This window comes from Phalacrocorax aristotelis, chromosome 8 (genome assembly GCF_949628215.1).
Source record: "Phalacrocorax aristotelis chromosome 8, bGulAri2.1, whole genome shotgun sequence".
NCBI lineage: Eukaryota > Metazoa > Chordata > Aves > Suliformes > Phalacrocoracidae > Phalacrocorax > Phalacrocorax aristotelis.
This window is the reverse complement of record NC_134283.1, coordinates 14,956,367-14,976,497: the sequence shown is the minus strand read 5'-3', so window position 1 is coordinate 14,976,497 and position 20,131 is coordinate 14,956,367. Positions and strand designations below refer to the sequence as shown.

The 20,131-nt window shown below is 38.8% G+C and overlaps 1 long non-coding RNA gene across 2 annotated transcripts in view; it reads left to right on the top strand.

Annotated features, from left to right (window-relative positions):
* Positions 1 to 798: 798 nt before the first annotated feature.
* LOC142061020 (uncharacterized) overlaps positions 799 to 20,131 on the top strand; it is a 238,252-nt gene continuing 218,919 nt past the window's right edge. For both annotated transcript variants that reach the window (XR_012662019.1, XR_012662020.1), the window contains exon 1: positions 799 to 1,305. This is a non-coding gene — a long non-coding RNA (uncharacterized LOC142061020). The remainder of the gene's footprint in view (positions 1,306 to 20,131) is intronic.

Here is a 20,131-nt window from a genome sequence, read left to right as displayed (position 1 = left end):
ATCAACATAATTAATATAGATTATTCAAAATGTTGTTTTGAATGTTTAAAAATATCTAGAAATGTTTAATCAATAAGTCTCCATATGAATTATTATTGACTTGTGTTTATGTAGGGCCATTTTTCCTAATGGGTTCTAAAAAGAGTTTTGCAAACAAGCATAGTTCTAGTTTTCAGTTTGGTAACTGAGGGAAAAAAATAAAGCATCCCCCAAAATTGGTTTAATATAGACTCAAGATAAATTATTTTCTGTTCATTTTGCATTTTCCTTTGCAGGTGGTGATGGTCAGGATTTTAGTAACTTCAACTTGCATGAAATAAGTTTTTACCACAAAAATATTTTGGATTTGTTATTTTTAGTATTTATTTTTTTAAGGAGAGCATTGAAAATTTTAGCTTAGACTTTCAAAGGTTTCAACGCTGCTGTCCTGGTTTCAGCTGGGAGAGAGTTAAATTTCTTCGTAGTAGCTAGTATGAGACTATGTTTTGGATTTTTGCTGGAAACAGTGGTGATGATGTGGAGATGTTTTGGCTGTTGCTAAGTAGCACTTGTACTGGTCAAGGACTTTTTCAGCTCCCCATGCTCTGCCGGGTACACAAGAAACTGGGAGGGGACACAGCCAGGACAGCTGACCCAAACTGACCAATGGGATATTCCGTACCATATGACATCATGATCAGTATATAAAGCTGGGGGAAGAAGGAGGAAGGGGGGGGGGATGTTTGGAGTGATGGCATTTGTCTTCCCAAGTAACCGTTACGCGTGATGGAGCCCTGCTTTCCTGGAGATGGCTGACCACCTGCCTGCCGATGGGAAGTAGTGAATGAATTCCTTGTTTTGTTTTGCTTCTGCGCGCAGCTTTTCCTTTACCTGTTAAACTGTCTTTATCTCAAACCATGAGTTACCTCACTTTTACTCTTCCAATTCTCTCCCCCGTCCCACCGGGGGTGGGGGGTGAGTGAGCAGCTACGTGGTGCTTGGTTGCTGACTGGGGCTAAACCACGACAGCTGCTTAGAAAATAAGGTAATAGAAAATGGTGCAGCTTTCTACCCCAGTGCTTGTGCTGTGCTAATTAGTTATGATAATCCTGGTTCAGATCCCATTTCTGCTCTAAATCAAAGCACAGGAGCTGTGGAGTGTCCTGATTCCTGCAAGTTCTCCTTTAGCCGTTTATTTCTCATGTGTGCTGGGTTGATTTCTTTACATTTCTTCTGATTTATGTGCTACTGTTCTATTTTAGCATATTTCAGTTAACAACAATGGGACTAGAACTCTACTTCCCTGTTACCCTGCCAACACCCCTGGTGAGTGCACTAATCAACATGTTACAGTCCTTTTCTTTCCCTTTTATGGTCTGTGCCAATGAGTTTTCCATTCTGTCCAGTGAAGCTATGGGGCAGTATTACGTGGATCTGTCGGCATCACTGAAGAAGCTCTGTGGTTGCCCTACCATTTACGCAGTACTGTAGGGAAAAACCCCTGCTGAAACCAACTGTTTGAGCAGGATTTTAAGCTGAGCCTATTCCCTGATCGAGGTCACAGATAGTTGTTAGCACAACTTAACAGGACAGCAGGGGGCCCTCTCATGCAGATGAAGAGCTGGGGTGTGATCTTCAGGAACTCCTCCACTGACATCCGTGTATGTCAAACTGAGCAGTAGAGGAGAGGGAATCTCTACCTAGTTTCTGGTTTAATTTCATCTTTGCCTGAAAGAAAAGTATTTGGTGTTTCACAAATAATTTCTGTGATGTAGAGAATGTGTGTTGAACGTGGGTTTTACTGGAAAAGCAAGCAAACAGCTATGTCCAGTTTGAATGCATTTCCAGTTGTAATTTGGAATAATTCAATGGTTACAGCATTGACTTTGGTGAAATTGAATTGGATGAAGATTACTATATCCTGAACATACACATAAAACTCATCTGCAGCTGCATGGTATTAAGCATTTTGGGATTCTGTATTTCCATGTGCAGGCACACAAGTGAAAGTTTAAGCCCCCATATTTGCTGTAGTTCATTTTATTTGCTGCAAAAATGGAAATATTTCTGTTCCTGCATTAAGTAGGCTACCTCCTATACTTCTCTGTATTTTTATGCTGAGGCAGAAAGAATTGAGACTATTTTGTGAAAATGCCTGATTCTTCTCTTGATAAACAAACGTATTTGAAGTCAGTTATCTAAGTGGTAATGCTGGTGACCTTGTCTGCTCCAGGTTAAAGATGGAAGGTTAGAACAACACTTGGTAATTATTCCAAGTGTTAATTATTTCTTTCTTTTAAGTTAACAAACTCATTTTTATGTCTGGTAAGCACTCTAACAAAATGAGTTTATTAAACAACAATTCCAGCAGATGCTCCAAAGAGGAGGCTGCTTCTGCCAACTGTGTAGGACAGCTTTGAGGCTTTTGTTAATTTTGTTTTTTTATGCCTCATGTACTGTAGTATGTGAAAACATGGTGCCTACAGGAGCAAGGTTATTTTTTTAATGTTATTTATATACATGTTTATTGGGTGGAAAAGATTGTACTGCAATGTCCACTTAAAGCAAATCAAACGTGACTGCATATGTGTGCCAATTGCTGCTTGGTTTTCATGTTCTTAACTTACTAATACCATAGTGCTGTGCTTGTGTAGGTTGTTTTGGGAAACAGATGGCATATGTTGTGGTACTTAACAAGCTAAACTAGAGCCAGGGTAAAGACAGAAGGTGTTTATTTAGTTTTAAATGAAACACAGTCTATGAAATTACTTACCACAGTGATAAAGGATAGACAAATATGACATGCTTTGTAGTCAGTGGCCTAAAAATTGAAGTAGTTAGCAATGCCCAAATGAAACAAAAAGAATTATTTAACTCAACCCTTGTTGTTCAAGATAAAGAATACTTCTAATCACTCTTGACAAAGGCTAGCAAAGTGGTTTACTTCTAAAACAGACATGTTGTGAGGCACTCTTAGTGCATGATACTGGAAGCTATTTCACAAAAGAAAGGAGAAAATCTTCAAGTACATAAACTATGACTTTCAGCTGTTGCCCAAGCTGTGTTTACTGGAAGGGTACGTTCCACTCTGGATAAAGTCCTGAGATCAAGTCTCAGATACAGCCAAGAGACATGTAGTAAGAGGTCAATAACTGATTAATTCCAAGAACAAAGTAAGTTACGTCAGGAGTGCAAAGCCTTTTTTCCTCCTATTCTTAAACTGCCAACAAAAAGCTAATTCCCTTGCTGTGTCCCTCTGCTGAGGTCTTGCTGGTAAAAGAAGTTTATCCAGTCTACTTTGCAGTGGATTTATGATGGGCTTTACCCGATAGTCTTTGGTGTTGTCACTCAAGGTAAATGTAGTCCCAGTGTTACTACAGCATTATAACTGACCTCAGAAGGCTGTGGGAAAGGACTAGGGGGAACATCAAGAAGTTCAACAAAGGGAAGTGCACAGTCCTGCATATGGGGAGAGATAACATAATTTATTGGTATAGCCTGCGGGCTGACTAGCTGGAGAACAGCTCTGCCAAAAACCACCTGGAAGTCCTGGTGGACAAAAAGTTGAACATGAGCCAGCAATGCCCCCTTGCAGCAAAAAAAGGCAAATAGCACCGTAGGCTGCATGTGGAAAAGCGTTGTCAGCAGGTAAAGGGAGTTGATAATTTGGATGGCTGAGCAAGGTTTTGTTCTTAAGGTTCCTTAGTTTCAATCTTTCTGCTATTATGGCATATTTAATTTGAAAATCTGTCCTTTTCTGCTCCCTTGAGCCACATTTTCTCTGTTCTGCCCTCTCAGCGTGTTTTTAATTGCATTCTTCCCCTACTGATCTTGTTTTCTGCTCAATTTCGTAACTTACCTTGTTTATCCTTATCACAGCTTAAATTTAGCTATTGCCAGTAACAACACTGTGATCCTTTCTTTCAACCGTCCGATGGGTTGCTATTAGGTACGTATAGTAGAACAGATTATCACATTCTGTCAAACTAGAAGACAGCAATAAACTTCAATTTGATAAAGCAAAAAGATTTCATGGGCCTAAATCTTTCATAATACAAAATACACCAACTTCGTATAAATATACTAAGAGGAGGAAAGGGAAGTTGAGTATTTTTGATACAGTTCAATTTATTTACAAAGACTATACAAGAGCAGGTTCCTTGGAGCACAGCATTATGTTGGTTATAACACCAAATCCTCACTTGGGGAAAAAAATGTGCCTTTTTCTTGGGTGATAACTGTTCAGCCTCAGATGGCAACTGAACACCATACAGCCATTCGCTCACTCCCACCCACCCCTGTGGGATGGGGAAGAGAATCGGAAGAGCAAAAGAAATTCTGGGTTGAGATAAGCACAGTTTAATAATTACAATAAAATAATAATTATAAGAATGATTATGATAATAATGACAATAATGTTAATATAACAAAATGGAAAAGGAAGGGAAAGAAAAAAAAGAAAAAAAACCCCCGCAGAAACACGAATGATACAACCACTCACCACCCGCTGACCGATGCTGCCCGTCCCCCAGCCGCGATTGCTCCCTCCCTCCCCGAGCCAGCTCCTCCCAGTTAACATACTGGGCATGACATTACATAATATGGACTATCCCTTTGGTCAGTTTGAATCCATTCTCTTAGCTGTGCCCCCTCCCCTCCCGGCTTCTTGTGCACCCAGCAGAGCATGGGAAGCTAGAAATGTCCTTGACTAGTACAAGCGCTACCCAGCAGCAGCCAAAACATTGGTGTGTTATCAACATTATTTTCATACTAAGCACAGGACTATGCCAGCTAGAGTGAAGAAAATTAACTCTATCCCAGCTAAAACCATGACACCGTATTTGTTCAAGTTGCTCCTTTTTCTTCTTTGCAACTTCTTTCTCTGCCTTACAGGACTTCTCTTATGCAGAAAGGTGCACTCTTCCAAATATTATCCAGCGAAACTCGACTATTAGCTGTGCATGTGTCTTTGTGTGGTAATCTATGACAGTGTTGGTAGTGTAGTGTTACTGTTCCATTAAAAAAAAGATTAAATTATAATTTCTGGAAGTTGGAATAATTTTAGGGAATAGTCTGTGTCGCTTTCATTAAATAACTAGCTATTCTCAAAGCCACATTTCACAACTTTTTGTGAATGAGGGGAATAAATTTCTAACTTGCACAGACAACTTTTTCACGATGTCAGTTGGCTATTATTAACCGAGTTTGCACAGAAAAGGTAGGAAATATAGTTTACTGGAACCATTAACTCTTAGTATATTTATACGAAGTTGGTGTATTTTGTATTATGAAATGTAAGATTTAGGCCCATGAAATCTTTTTGCTTTATCAAATTGAAGTTTATTGCTGTCTTCTAGTTTGACAGAATGTGATAATCTGTTCTACTATATGTAGCTGTAATCCGTTGATTGAAACAAACTTTTATTCCAAACTTGTAATTTTTTTTAATGTCGTGTGAAGATGATTTTGGTTAGAGTGTGTTAGTGTTTTGAGCTGTTGGCATTTATGTCTATTCATAGAATTATAGATTAGTTTGGGTTGGACGGGACCTTTAGACGTCCTCTGGTCCAACCCCCCTGCAATGACCAGGGACATCTTCAACTAGATCAGGTTGCTCAGAGCCCCATCCAGCCTAACCTTGAATATTTCCAGGGATGGGGCATCTACCACCATTGTGGGCAACCTGTCCAGTGTTTCACTACCATCATTGTAAAAAAATTATTCCTTAGATCTAGTCTGTATTGTTTTCCTGTTGCACTGAAGACTGTTCTGTGATAAATGTTCTTGATGGTTACCATGGTTGTTTGAGAGGGAGGTTCAAATGGGGGACCTAAGGCATTTTTGAAGACATACAGAATAATAACAAATACAAACCCCATGCTTTTTATCTCATCTAGCTGCATTATTCAAATGAGTATATTTGGAAAGGATTCTATGCTACTATTTAATTTCTGTGTTGTAATGAACATGCATGAAACTTCATAATTGCATTTTCTTACCTTTTTAATGCGTGTATAAAAATCAGAGAATACTGCCTTATCAGCAAATATTACCTTACACCATTACCTTATCTTCCCCAAGGGTTATGCCAGTGCATTCAACATTGCATTTGCCAATGAAAAATATGACATATAATCCTGTTAACTACTGTGAGAACCACCTTTGTGATTTGTGATAACTTTGTTGTGCTTCTGAAGCTTCTTTCTAACAGTAACATACACCTGAATCTTTGTGTGGAAAATTGCAGAATCACAAGTTGGAAGGGACCTCAGGGATCATCTAGTCCAACCTTTCTAGGAAGAGTGCAGTCTAGACAAGGTGGCCCGGCACCCTGTCCAGATGACTCTTGCAAGTGTCCAATGTGGTGGACTCAACCACTTCCCCAGGGAGATTACTCCAATGGTTGACTGTCCTCACTGTGAAAAATTTTCCTCTTGTGTCCAATTGGAATGCGCCCAAGAGCAACTTGTGTCCGTTCCCCCTTGTCCTCTCCATGTGATTCTTTGTAAAAAGGGAGTCTCCATCTTCTTTGTAGCTACCCCTTAAGTACTGGTACATGGTGATGAGAGCCCCTCTGAGCCTCCTTTTCTCAAGGCTGAGCAAACCTAGTTCTCCCAGCCTATCCTCATATGGCAGGCTTCCCAGTCCTCTGATCATCTTGGTGGCCCTTCTCTGGACCCCTTCCAGCCTGTCCACATCCTTTTTGTATAGCGGGGACCAGAACTGTACACAGTACTCCAGGTGTGGCCTGACAAGCGCTGAGTAGAGCGGGATGATGACTTCTTTCTCTCTGCTGGCAATGCCCTTTTTGATGCAACCCAGCATCCTGTTGGCCTGCTTGGCTGCAGCAGCACACTGTTGGCTCATGTGGAGCTTTCTGTCCACCAGGACCCCCAGGTTCCTTTCCACAGAGCTGCTCTCCAGCCAGGTGGATCCCAGTCTGTGCTGCACTCCCGGATTATGTTTTCCCAGGTGCATGACCTTACACTTGTCCTTGTTGAACTTCATAAGGTTCTTGCTGGCCCACTTTTCCAGACTGTCCAGTTCTTCCTACAGAGCATCTCTCCCTTCTGGAGTATCTACTTCCCTGCTTAATTTGGTGTCATCTGCAAACTTCATCAGGCTACACTTGATGCCGTTATCCAGATCACTTTTAAAGATATTGAATAACATTGGGCCCAATATTGATCCCTGGGGGACTCCACTTGTGACAGGTTGCCACTTGGAAAAGGAGCCATTTATCACCACCCTTTGGGTGCGGCCTGTCAGCCAGTGCCCCACCCACTGCACAGACCACTTGTCTAGGCCATGATGCATTAATTTCTCCAGGAGGAGACTGGGGGGGACCGTATCAAAGGCCTTGGAGAAGTCCAGGTAGACAATGTCCACCGCCCGCCCCTTGTCAGCTAGGCAAGTCACTTTGTCATAGAAGGCCACCAGGTTTGTCAAGCACGCTCTGCCTTTAGTGAAGCCATGTTGGCTTTTCCCAATCACGTGCTTCATTTGACTTGTGGTGGCCCTCAGGAGGATTCGTTCCATAACTTTCCCAGGGACTGAAGTAAGGCTGATGGGCCTATAATTACCTGGATCCTCACTCAAGACTTTCTTGTAGATAGGGGTAAGATTTGCCTTTCGCCAGTCCTCTGGGACATCCTCCGTTCCCCATGACTTCTCAAAGATTATGGAGAGTGGCCTTGCAATGACGTCAGCCATCTCCCTCAACATCCTCGGGTGGATGACATCAGGGCCCATCGATTTGTAGGGGTCAAGATCTTGTAGTAGATTAATCTTTTTTTATAAAGGAGAAACTGAGGAATGTGGATTGTGTGTTGTGCACTGTTAATAGTCATATAGAAAGTCTGTTGTAGATTGAATTTGAAACTTTAATCACAGCCCTGTGCTTCATGTCTGCATTATCCTTTTGTCTGACTTTGCTGGGGCATGGGAAATTTACTTAACTGCTTCTAGTATGTCTGTCTTGGACTCTATTTCTTGATATCATTTTAGAGAGTTATATATAATTTAATGTACTTCTCTTTGCACTTATGCAATGTGTACTTTCATAGAATTGTTGCCATCAGTAAATACTAAGTTTTTACTTAGATAATCGTTTTGCACTTTACAAAAGTGAAACAAGTAATTTGTACATGAACCAAGAGAATGTGATCAGGTGTTTGAGATCATATATAAGTTGTGGGTCTGTCTGCTGTTCCTCGACATTGTAACTGGCAAGAATTGTATGTCAGAATAAATGTTGCACTGTAAGACACTCCCCGTCTTTCCTAAGCAACTGAAGTTACACTCTCTGTGGGCTTTATGCATTTTTCATTCCTACCTGTTGATCCTTGAAACTATAAATATTTAGTGTTAACTATTTTGTCTTGTACGGAAATTTTCTTTTTATACTGTAAACTGTGTAATGTTAAGGAAGAAAACCATAGAGTCTTTGATATATAAGAGGAAGAGACTATAAATATTGCTAGTTTAATTTAAAATGACATGATAAAATGTAATACACGTCTTTAGTCTTGTTTCTAATTCACATAACCATTCACTCTATAGTTACAAAAAAACAATTCTCATTTAGTTTACCATTTAAAATTACAATATTCTGCAGAGCACATCTAGAAAATGACCTTTCTTCACTTGAAATGCTCTAAAATTAACTTTTCCTAGACTGTAAGCAGCACTCCAGGGACAGGTTCTTTAAACAGGATATTGCTTTCAAAGGACTCTTAATTGACTAAATTAATGACAAGTTTTTTTTTCTTTGGTTCATATAAGGGACAAATGAATTTGAATCACTCTCTAAAGAATTGAATCACTGGCCATCTTCTTCTGATTACTTTTTGCATTCATTACAAAACCAAAAAAAGCCACCAAGCCAAAACAGCAGCAAAGTCACCTTCAGCATGTTTTTTGTTTGTGAGATAAGCAAAGGAAAGTGACACTCACTTGATTTACCAGTTCTTAGGAAAGAACAGATTGCAAAAACCTGAGTGACTTATGTCAGCTCTAGATGGCATATGTATATATAAAGGCAATGTCATAGCTTGTGAATTGTGTAATGAAAGATATATTTTTATTTATCTTAAAATTTTTATGTAATAGTTCTGTTGTGTAAACAGAGGCCAATACAGATTTCTGACCTCATCTGAAAACTAGAGGAAAGGATAAACCTGATTTGTTAGTCTTGTTTCTGGTTTTTTAGGAATGTAAAAGTAAAGCAGATATAAAGTTCTTCCCTAGTTTTTTTTTCTAGCTGTAAACTTTATTCATTAATGTGAAAATCTGCATTATGGGATGTAGATGAGTTTTCTGCACTCCATCTGGCAGCTCAGAAGAGACAGAAAATTAGTCAGGAACTTTATTAATCACTCGGGGATCAGCTAAGTATGTAATTAGCCCAGAACAGCTTTTTAAAATGTTGCATATAAGGTACAGTAAATCAATTCCAGCTCAATAAATCAGGCTAGTTTGCAAGCTTGAATTTCCAATAGTAGTGTATTCTGAATACTGATCTACTAGCAATTTGATAGAAAGCTCTTTTCTGCTGGATATCAGTGTCTTGGGTCCTTAGTGATAACACTCAAATTAAAAAAGGAAATGTGGGAAATGAAAAGATTGAGAAATTGCATTTTAGATAGCCTTAAGTACTAGAGACAGACTTAAAGAGAGCAGTGTATGGGTACTCAGGTTTGTGCTCATGACCTGGGCTCTCATGGCACAGGGATGTGGCTTTTCAGGCTGTAGCTGCTAATGATAGAAAAAGTACGAAGATATCTCATGTCCTGTGTTGTGACTACTAGAGTATTAATATAGTGAAACAAATGGAGCAGGTGGAAGCAAAATAAGTACCTATGGTACTTTAATGTAATGGTATCTTTAAGAATTTTTTCCCTCTATTATAGCTGCTATTTTAATGTTAAAGTTAAATATTATTCTTAAACAAACCAGATTCATCTTTTAATTATTAATTCAAGGAAAATTAACCACGGGGCAGGAAGGTTATGAGTAGAATTTGGTGGCCTGTTTCAGTTCTTAATATTTCCTGTTTAAAGATGATTTTTAATGTAAATGTATAATATATTGTAAAGGTGGCAGCTGCAGCCTGATTCTTTTCTTTAGAGGGGACTTCAACTTCATTTTATGTTGAGTTTTCCATGGAGGAATGCAAGACTTGACATTGGATTACAGCCCTAGACTTCAAGAGGGCCAACTCTGGCCTCCTCAAAGACCTGCTTGGAGGAATCCGATGGGCTAGGGCTCTAGAAGGCAAGGGCGTCCAAGAGAGCTGGTCAGTATTCAAGGACCACTTCCTCTGAGCTCAAGATCGGTGCATCCCTAAGAGGAAGAAGTGAGGCAGAGGAGCCAGGAGACCCGCATGGCTGAGCAAAGAGCTTCTAGAGAAATTCAAATGGAGGAGGGAGGTTCACAGTATGTGGGAAGACGGACTGGCCACTTGAGAGGAGTATAGGAATGTTATCAGGGTATGCAGAGATATGACGAGGAAGTCCAAGATCCACTCGAAACGAAATCTGCCAATGCATGTCAAAGATAACAAGGAGGACTTCTTTAAATACATCAGCAGTAAAAGGAAGACTGGGGATACAGTGGGCCCACTGCTGAACAAGGTGTGGACCCTGGTGATGCAGGATGCAGAGAAGGCGGAGTTACTGAATGCTGCCTTTGCTTTGGTCTTTACTGCTAAGGCTGGCCCTCAGGCATCTCAGCCCCCAGAAGAGAGAATAAAAATCTGGAGAAAGGAAGACTTATCATTAGTTGAGCAGGACTGGGTCAGAGATCACCTATGCAAACTGGATCCTCGCAAATCCATGGGCCCCGATGGGATGCATCTGCGAGTGCTGAGGGAGCTTGTGGATGTTTTTGCTGAGCCACTCTCCATCATCTTTGAAAGGCTGTGGAGGACAGGAGTGGTGCCTGAGGACTGGAGGAAAACAAATGTCACTCCAATCTTCAAAAAGGGCAAGAAGGAGGACCTGGGAAACTATAGGCCAGTCAGCCTCACCTCTGTTCCTGGAAAGGTGATGGAGCAGTTCCTCCTGGAGGTCATCTCCGGGCATGTGGAGGAGAAGGTGGTTATCAGAAGTAGTCAACATGGATTCACCAAGGGGAGATCATGCTTGACCAACCTGATAGCCTTCTGTGATGGCGTGACTGACTGGGTGGACGAAGGGAGAGCAGTGGGTGTTGTCTGTCTTGACTTCAGTAAGGCATTTGACACTGTCTCCCATAGCATCCTCATAGAGAAGCTAAGGAAGTGTGGGTCGGATGAGTGGACAGTGAGGTGGACAAAGAACTGGCTCAACAACAGAACTGAGAGGGTTGTGATCAATGGGGCAGAGTCCGGATAGAGGCCTGTAACTAGCGGTGTTCCCGAAGGGTCTGTGCTGGGTCCAGTCCTGTTTAATATATTCATCAATGACCTGGATGATGGCACGAAGTGTAACCTCAGCAAGTTTGCTGGTGATACCAAGCTGGGGGGAGTGGCTGTTACGGTGGAAGGCTGTGCTGCCATCCAACGAGACCTGGACAGGCTGGAGAGCTGGGCCGAGGGGAACCTGATGAAATTCAACAAGAGCAAGTGCAAGGCACCTGGGGAGGAGCAACACCATGCACCAGTACAGGTTGGGGGCTGACCTACTGGAAAGTGGCTCTGCTGAGAAGGACGTGGGAGTGCTGGTGGACAGCAAGTTGACCATGAGCCAGCAATGTGCCCTTGTGGCCAAGAAGGCCAGTGGTATCCTGGGATGCATTAAAAGGAGGGTGGCCAGCAGGTCGAAGAAGGTTATCCTTCCCCTCTACTCTGCCCTAGTGAGACCTCATTTAGAGTACTGTGTCCAGTTTTGGGTCCCCCAGTTTAAGAAGCACAGGGAACTGCTCAAGCAAGTCCAGTGGAGAGCTACGAAGACGATCAGTGGCCTGGAGCATCTCCTTTATGAGGAAAGTCTTGGGTTTGTTCAGCCTGGAGAGGAGAAGACTGAAGGTGGATGTCATCAATACCTATAAATATCTAAAGGGTGGGTGTCAGGACGATGGGACTAGACTCTTTTCAGTAGTGCCCAATGACAGGACAAGCAGCAAGTTGGAACACAGGAAGCTCCAGCTAAACATGAGAAAAAACTTCTTTACTGTGAGGGTGACAGAGCAGTGGAACAGGCTGCCCAGGGAGGTTGTGGGGTCTCCTTCCCTGGAGACATTCAAAATCCACCTGGATGCATTTCTCTGTCCCTTGCTCTAGGTGTCCCTGCTCAAGCAGTGGGGTTGGATGAGATGATCTCCAGAGGTTCCTTCCAACCTCTACCATTCTGTGAATCTGTGATTACTTTGCACCTAAGAGAAGCTTACATTATGCAAAGGCTTACTGAATTTGTTAATCAGCAAAAGTAATATTACAAAATTGTTTTGTATGAAGTAGAGAGATACTTTTTAATGGCTTAAATTTTAACACGATTGATTTCAAGCCATCTGGAATGCCTAGGTAACTGGAAGTGAAAATTCTCTCCTAGCAGGGCAGAGTATGTATCACATAAGCCCAAACCCCCTTTCTTAATGTTTTGTATTTCTACTAGCTGATAGTTAAGATAGCTTTATTCCTTTTGATGGCACTTGGTAATCTTTCATAAAGAAGATCAGATATTCAACTAGCAGTTGTTAGAAATCCCTTTACATAAAAGTTATACGCAACAATTAAATGGGGAACCTTTGGGTCCAAAAGGTATTCACAATCTTAAGAACACACCAAAGAGATCTCTAAATGTTGTCATCATGTACCTCTGGGTTAACTTTTTAGTTTTGTGAATGTCTTTCAGAAAAATACCACCAGCTGAAATGAAATTTCTCGGGGAAGAAAAAACAATATGATGTAAAATGCTTTTGAAGATCTGTAAAGGCTGTTCTCTGTAGTCCTGCAGTCTGTACAAAGATACTACAGTTTACAGTAATCGTTTAATGTACTTTCTGTGTATCTCTCATATGTAAATAACAATTTACCAGGAGGTCTGGAATTTATTTCAATCAATAACTGATTGGGATCAAGACCTGAACTGGAACATACTGCATCTTTTCCTGTTTTAAAAAATAGATGCGAGAGAAGGAAAAAATTGTTATCCTTTTTTTAGTATTACATTTGAAAAACATCAGCAAATCCACGACTTGGGGACATTTCCTTTTTAAAAGGCTTTCCTCAGAGAAGCAATAATTGACACAAACACTGATTTTTACTAGTCTTTTCAGCATTCTACAATATTGCACAGATACCAAAAGTATACTGAAAAGGCTCATCTAGAAACATTGTTTCACACACAGTCTTTCAACTTGTGTGTTTGATAGCACTGGTTTCCCACATACACATTTTTTTCCTCTTTTGCTGCAGTTACTCTGTACGATGTGAAGTTGTGGCATAGCTCAAAAGGAGATTACAGCTGAATGTCAAGTAATCTTTCTGGCATGGCATCTGTGGCACACTATATCCTTCACTTGTGTATGCGACTTTGAGGAATTTAGCAAGCAGCTGATCTGCCCCAAGGCTTTTCCCATAAGTTAGTGCATCAAAACTGGAAAGATTTTATGTAGGACAATAATTTTCTGATACATATGTGTGGGGCTTTTTTACATACCACTATATTTATTTTTTGGTTGGTTTTTTTTTTTCTTTTTTCTCCTTATGATACTGTCCTATGATGTGTGTTTGGTCTTGGACAGATCGTTATACCTCTAGTAAAATTAGCTTTTATTATTATCTTGTAAGACACAAAGACAAAACACAGTATTAGAAGGAAACATTGGACTTGCTGGAAAGGGACCCTTCTAGGTCTATTGAGCACATAGCAAAGCTTAGCAAATGGCATCCATAGAATAGCTGATGCTTGTGGAAGGCACACAATAATCATAAGCCATTTTTGTGGTTCATTAGCAGTTAGAGACTATTTTTGAAGTGATGTGTGCAATATGCAATATTTTCTCAGAAGCCTATCAAACAACAACAACAAAAATCTGATTAAAAGAGTATCAGAGAAAGCATTGGGATGTGCTATTATAACTTGAAAACTCATTAGACTATAACGAGTTAAAGGCAGGGCAAATTTTATGCTTCAGCAAGTTATGAGGGTCTCTTTGAACTTTTCAACCATAAATAATTAGTTCATGGTGATGATACCTTAGTTCCTTCTCTTGCAGCACAGTATATTGAAGCAAAGCAATCTGTTGGATGCAGATAAGCATTTACTGAAAGTCATTATAAAGTAACAGGAAATTGTTCAGAGACCTCCACCAAAGCTGAAGTTAAATAACCACAGGAGCAAAAACTACATACTAATGCTCCAATTACACTCACAACAACTCTGCACTTAATTATTATTTAATAATTTATAACAAAGAAAGGTTATATGATGGTGTGCTTCACTGCTGGGTTACAGATTTGAAGTAAACTGTATAAAGTGAGGAGTATGTTCTTTTTCCTAGCGTAGTCTCAAACAGGCATGACAAATATTGTTATCTTCTGCTCAGTTTGGAAGCACGTTTTTTTAAAGTTATTTAGGTTTGTTTGAGTTACTGGTGAATGCACTAAATGTTACTAATAGTTTTATTTCTGTTGGCACAAGACAGGGAATTACCTTGCTTCCTTGAAATGTTGGTAAGGTTATTTTTAGAGGTATTGGACTGTTTGCCAGCTAAACCCCAGTATTGTTGTATTTCTTATTTTAAAACAGAAGTAGAAGGAAATAGGTGTGGTCATAGAGCAAATTGGGGCAGAGCCTGGAACAGATCTGTTCTGCATATTTTGAACTGGAGTGCAGAGTTGTTAACTCCAATAAGCTGTTTTCTTTTGGGTTTACTAACAGGAAATTTTGAATATTTTTGCAAGTGGGCTAAAGATAAGCAACGTGAGTGTATTTTAAAGCGTACAGATATTCCTTGGTTTTGGTTTTATTTTTCTTGAAGAAAAGCATTAACAGATCTCTGCATAAGGAAAAAACAAACATTTGTTGAAACCTACGCATATTAAGTTTCTTTTACACGGTAATCTAGTGCTGAAGAAGGATCATTAGGTTTTTGCACATCACTAAGTATGGTATATTACACTCCTCAAAACCAAATGAAGTAGTTTTAACAGAATCTCTGAGTTATTTGCTGGCAGAAGACCTGGAAGAAATGAACCTCTAAGATCACAGAAGGCCTGAAGGCACTAAGGTAGTCTGTCCTCCCTTGAAAGTGAAGGAACCAGGGTGTTTTCCACAAGAGACTGTCTCTGTGATGGCAACCTTTTCACTAGCTGCCTGTTCTGATTTCTGTATTGAGTCTGCTCGTTGGTTGAAAGTCAGGATGAGACAAGGCCAGAAAAGAGGCTTAATCAAGCAGTGTGATATTTAAGGGAGGTGCTGATTCCTCTGAGCTATCATAACCTCTTAGGAATAGTTTATATGGGAACATTTGTCTCACTACTGTTTTCTAGAAGAAAATCTCTTTTTTTGCTGAGTCTAGACTGTCTTCAAAAATTTACTGACACTGAATAGTTTAAAAAAATCCAAAACAAATTAATAAAAAAATCCTAAACTGGGGCAAAACAGTGATGATTTGTAAAGTCTCCAGAGTACAAAGTGAGACTTTTCTTTCTGTTCATATAGATCTTTTTCAGTACAAAGGCATTGTAAATGACCTGTGCTGTGCTGGTATCAGTCAGTGAAATGTTAGAAACAAACATACTTTTCAGATAATTCTTTTCCCATTGTGTTAGCCATATGCAAGAGCTGTACTTCTGCAGGTTTACACAGCAACTGAATGTTGTCCTTGTATGGCACCTCCATTTTAGCTAAGCAGGATGAGAGACTACTTATTTGTTTATTTTTAAATTGTGGTTCAAACTTATTATTTGCTGCTTTTGTATTTTGGAGAATTTTCAAACTAAGATTGATTCAGTGTCAGTGAAGCTCATGAAGGAAACTTAGAAGCTTATTGATGCTGTACCAAGATTCCCAGTAATGTTAAACTCCTTAATTCCCCCATTACTCATTTTCTGGAAAGCATTCTATGATTTTTTTTTCTTTTTTTTTCTCTGTGGACTCTTCAGTGATCCACACATTTCCCTTCTTCCTGTAGAAGGATAAGTCCTTCAAGCTGAAAGTATGAAGTCTAGTCCTATCTTCCAATGCCTTTTCAAAACCATGAAATAACAGTAATTAAAAAAAAGAATTTCCAAGGAGCTATATATCTTTAAACACCATTGTTTTGCCAATATGACTGGCAGACACTAGAACTAGACTGGAAGAAATGAGTTACCTGTTGCTTTGGAGTCCTTCAGAATAAAAAAATTATGTAAGACTGATGAGCTGAATGAGAATGCTCTATATGCTGTACAAATAGGCTTAAAATCTGACTGTCATACTGGACTTGTCTTGTATTACTGGAGGCTTGTAGAGGCCAGGTTATGGTCAGACAACAGAGGATGGCTAGGTTCAGAAAGCTGCTGGGTCTTCTCTGACTGTAGTACAATGGTTATAAGTAAGCTCTGCACATAATAATGTCTGCTGACACTGAACAGAATGGGATTCATTTACACTGTGGTGAGTGATATAAAAGGAAGAGAACTTCCAAAGAGCTGATACGTGATGTTAAATCAGAAAGCTTTTCTGGTAAAGAGTAGGTGATATGACAAGAAAAAAGCTAAAAAGCTTCATCTCTTGATTAGGAGAAAATGGTGCCTTCCAAAGGGAGGGGAGACATGAATGAAGTTATTATTAGACATAAAAATACATAGAAAAAGGAATGTAAGTGAGATCTGGAAAAATATTCAGAAACACCAATTTGAAGAAAAAGGCATTATTACATCTGTGTTCATAATGTAAAATGGTATAAATAGTTGACAGAGCTAAAGTTCAAATTAGAAAAAAAATCCTATATTAAAAATTACAGATAAAATCCTTAGAAATGTCTGTTTTTCTCCCCATCTAGAATTATGACTGATTTTAAAAAAATACTTGTAAAATAGGAAAATGACTGTATGTTGAAGACAAGTATTTCTAGTATTTCAGTTTAGAAACTGTGCTTATTTGTTAGTATTATATACTCTCTTCCAGTCTGCCCAAACCCAGTAGAAATTAGTGGGTATTTGTAGGATGATTTGGATAATCCAAAAAACATTGAAGAATTTGGGCTTTATGTTTATACAGGTCAAGTGATGCTTTTAAATATGTTAACAACAAAGGATCTGTTATGAGCATAAGTCTTGATGAGTAGCAGGTTTGATACCAACATTTAATTACTGTGGGTTGAATTCTAAGGTTTTCTTTATGGCTATGTTTAACAATCATCAGGTAAAAATTTATTATAACATTAATGTTATTTTAAAGATGATATATTTAGAGGCATTATTACAAAATGTGAAGGTCAGCTGAGATATAACTTTGTAGGATTCATTTGAAAATATATTATTTGTTATCATTCCCACCCGAATTGATTAGTCATATTTTTTCTTTTTTCCCCATAGCTTTCCTTATTAAAAAGCCAAGGTTACATTTTAATGACCAGTTTTGTTTCACCTACCAATGTATAAATGCAAAAGACACCATAGCAATACTCCAGTATTACCTTTGAGAGTTTGTATACACAACTAGATCCAAGATTATATTAGCAAACAAAGTTTGTTACAAGCTAATGCCATTGTGTGTAATACTTCTTCTAACATGTGCTTAATTTATGGCAGTAATCATCAATGACAAAAATTTTAAACTTTTATGGCCGCCTTTAAATTAATGAAAATTAAGTCTCACAGGATGTCAGATTACTTAGGTTACTACTAATGATGGTCAGTCTGCTGAACAAATGAATATGACTTTCTGTTATAGTTCCTTTTATGAGGTAAGTTCTGTGAGAATCAGGAAAATATTATATTTCTTACCTTAATCTAGAGTAAATTATTCAAATGGAATTCCCCATGGGAATTAAAGTGTGGATTTTTCAATCAAATTTCTGAAATAAAACCTTGTTCACCGTCTTTTGCTTTCCAAAGAGGTGCTGTTAAATAGTGTGTTCTCAAAATTGAATTACTTAACTTACTAAGTTATTTATGTTACTTTAAAGGACAAAAGGAAATAGATATAGCAAAAAAAAAAGTTTTAATTTTTGTTTTCCACTAGATTTATTAGTAGGCTTTTTTGACGTGAGTATAATTATCCCTATATGGTAGAGTAGACCTTTCTCTCAAAATTGTTAGATGGGCAATCCAAAAATGACTTAAAATTTTAAATTGCCCCAACCCCACAAAGATAATATTAGAAAGGTTTTTAATAAGCCCTGTGTTATATAATGTTTATTTTTTTAATTTCATTTTTTACTAAGTATACCTGCAGCATGCAACACTGGCTTTTTATATTGTAAGGGTTTGTCCACTCCTGCTAGTTTTTTCCCTGAAGTTATAACCTTCTCTTCATGAAGAAATGTAATTGGCTGTGGTAGAAGTCATTCAGGGTTCAAAAAAATAAAGGATTAGGATGACTGCAGGTGGGAAACGGGCATTAGGAACTAATATAATCTCTTAAGAAACGGAAGTCCTGTAAGTCTAATGAGCCTTTGGCTCACAAGAGAAAAATAACATCTAAGCTATTTGAACAGCTTCTCTTCCTAAGCAAAGTATACCCTCCCCTCCCTACCTCCTCCTTAGAATTCCTTTTGTTACAAATATGCCTCTAATTGTGCAATGACATTTTGTATCTCATATGAAGACAGAGGAAAGCTGCTCAGGCTGAAGCTGCCTGCAACAATGGGTAGAATTAGGTTTTATAATAAACATTGTAAAACAAGAAAGAATGATCTAAAAATTACGGACTACAGATAATAGTGGACATATTTTGTATGTAGTAGGCAAAAGACGATCATTATTGGAGTGAGTTAGCAAACAGAAACGTGGTTTCCTTAAAAAAAGTAGAATTTTGAAATTTTTTTTGTTTCAGATTGTTAATGGCCGCCTTTTGGATGAAATACCAATGTAATAAATCACAGAATAAATCACAAAATAAATACTTTGTTGCAGTTTCTGTAATGCTTTTATTAAAAACCTTACCAAAAAAAGTTCAGTCCTTTTAAATAAAAGTGGTGTGTCTTTCATTTAGTGAGAAACTTCAAACACCATTTGAATGTTTACAATAAGAAAAATTGAGAGAAGTGAGTGTAGAGGATGAATGAGGTGATCCAGTATATACCAGAAATAAACATCAGCTAAAAAGATTAGTCCTCCTAGAGGGTGACTGTGAAAATGAGGGGCAGAATTATTTAAAAGACAGGTGTGATGGAAAAACTCTTTGTTTGTGACACTTCTGAGCAGCCATAAATAATATGTTTGTGACTGCTTAGTTTTTCATGTTGCTGGTTTGTTTAGTAATGAAAATAGCTTAATTCTGCACTCTCTGGAGAGCAGAATGAACAATGAATTTGTAACATTCTGACTTGAGTAAATTCTTTTTACATTTCTCTGCCTTATATTTATTTAGTTATTTATTTACTTGTACTTTGCCAGTATTGTTGGTAAAATTTACATGCCACATTTCTGGTTGAAAAGTGATGGACTCGTAACTCTTGCTGCCTGTTTATTTGAAAAGAAGCATCATATTGCCACCTTCATTCCACTTACAATAAAAACATGGGCCTGGATAAAGCATGAGTCTATAGATATGGTGTTCCTATGGCTTGAGTTAGCAGCAAAAGCATGCACCTAACACCTCAGGAGAAGTTGCTAGCACATGTTAAAGCCCATGCCAGTGCTTCTTGGTTCACCATGCTAACCAGGTTAAACTGACACTGGAATGTACTGTAATTGGATCTAGCTTTCCCAGTGTAGGTGTAGTGAGAAAAGACTGTTGGTTTTATTCTAATTTTAATATCTTGAGAAAAGTATCAAGACTGAAGTCTGTGTTGGATAATAGCCTAACTAAAAACAATTGGCTTGTAGGAGAAAAACTTTTTTCACTGATGGTTTGTGAGACTTCCTGTGGAGCATTTCTCTGTCCCCTAATTTGAAATGAGATATTGCAATAGAATTCACAATCCAGTCTGTGTGAACAGGGCAGGATTAGCAGGACCTAGGTCATACCCGAGAGACTTTATGCTAGAGGTTTCCCAAATGATGAATGTGTTTGTC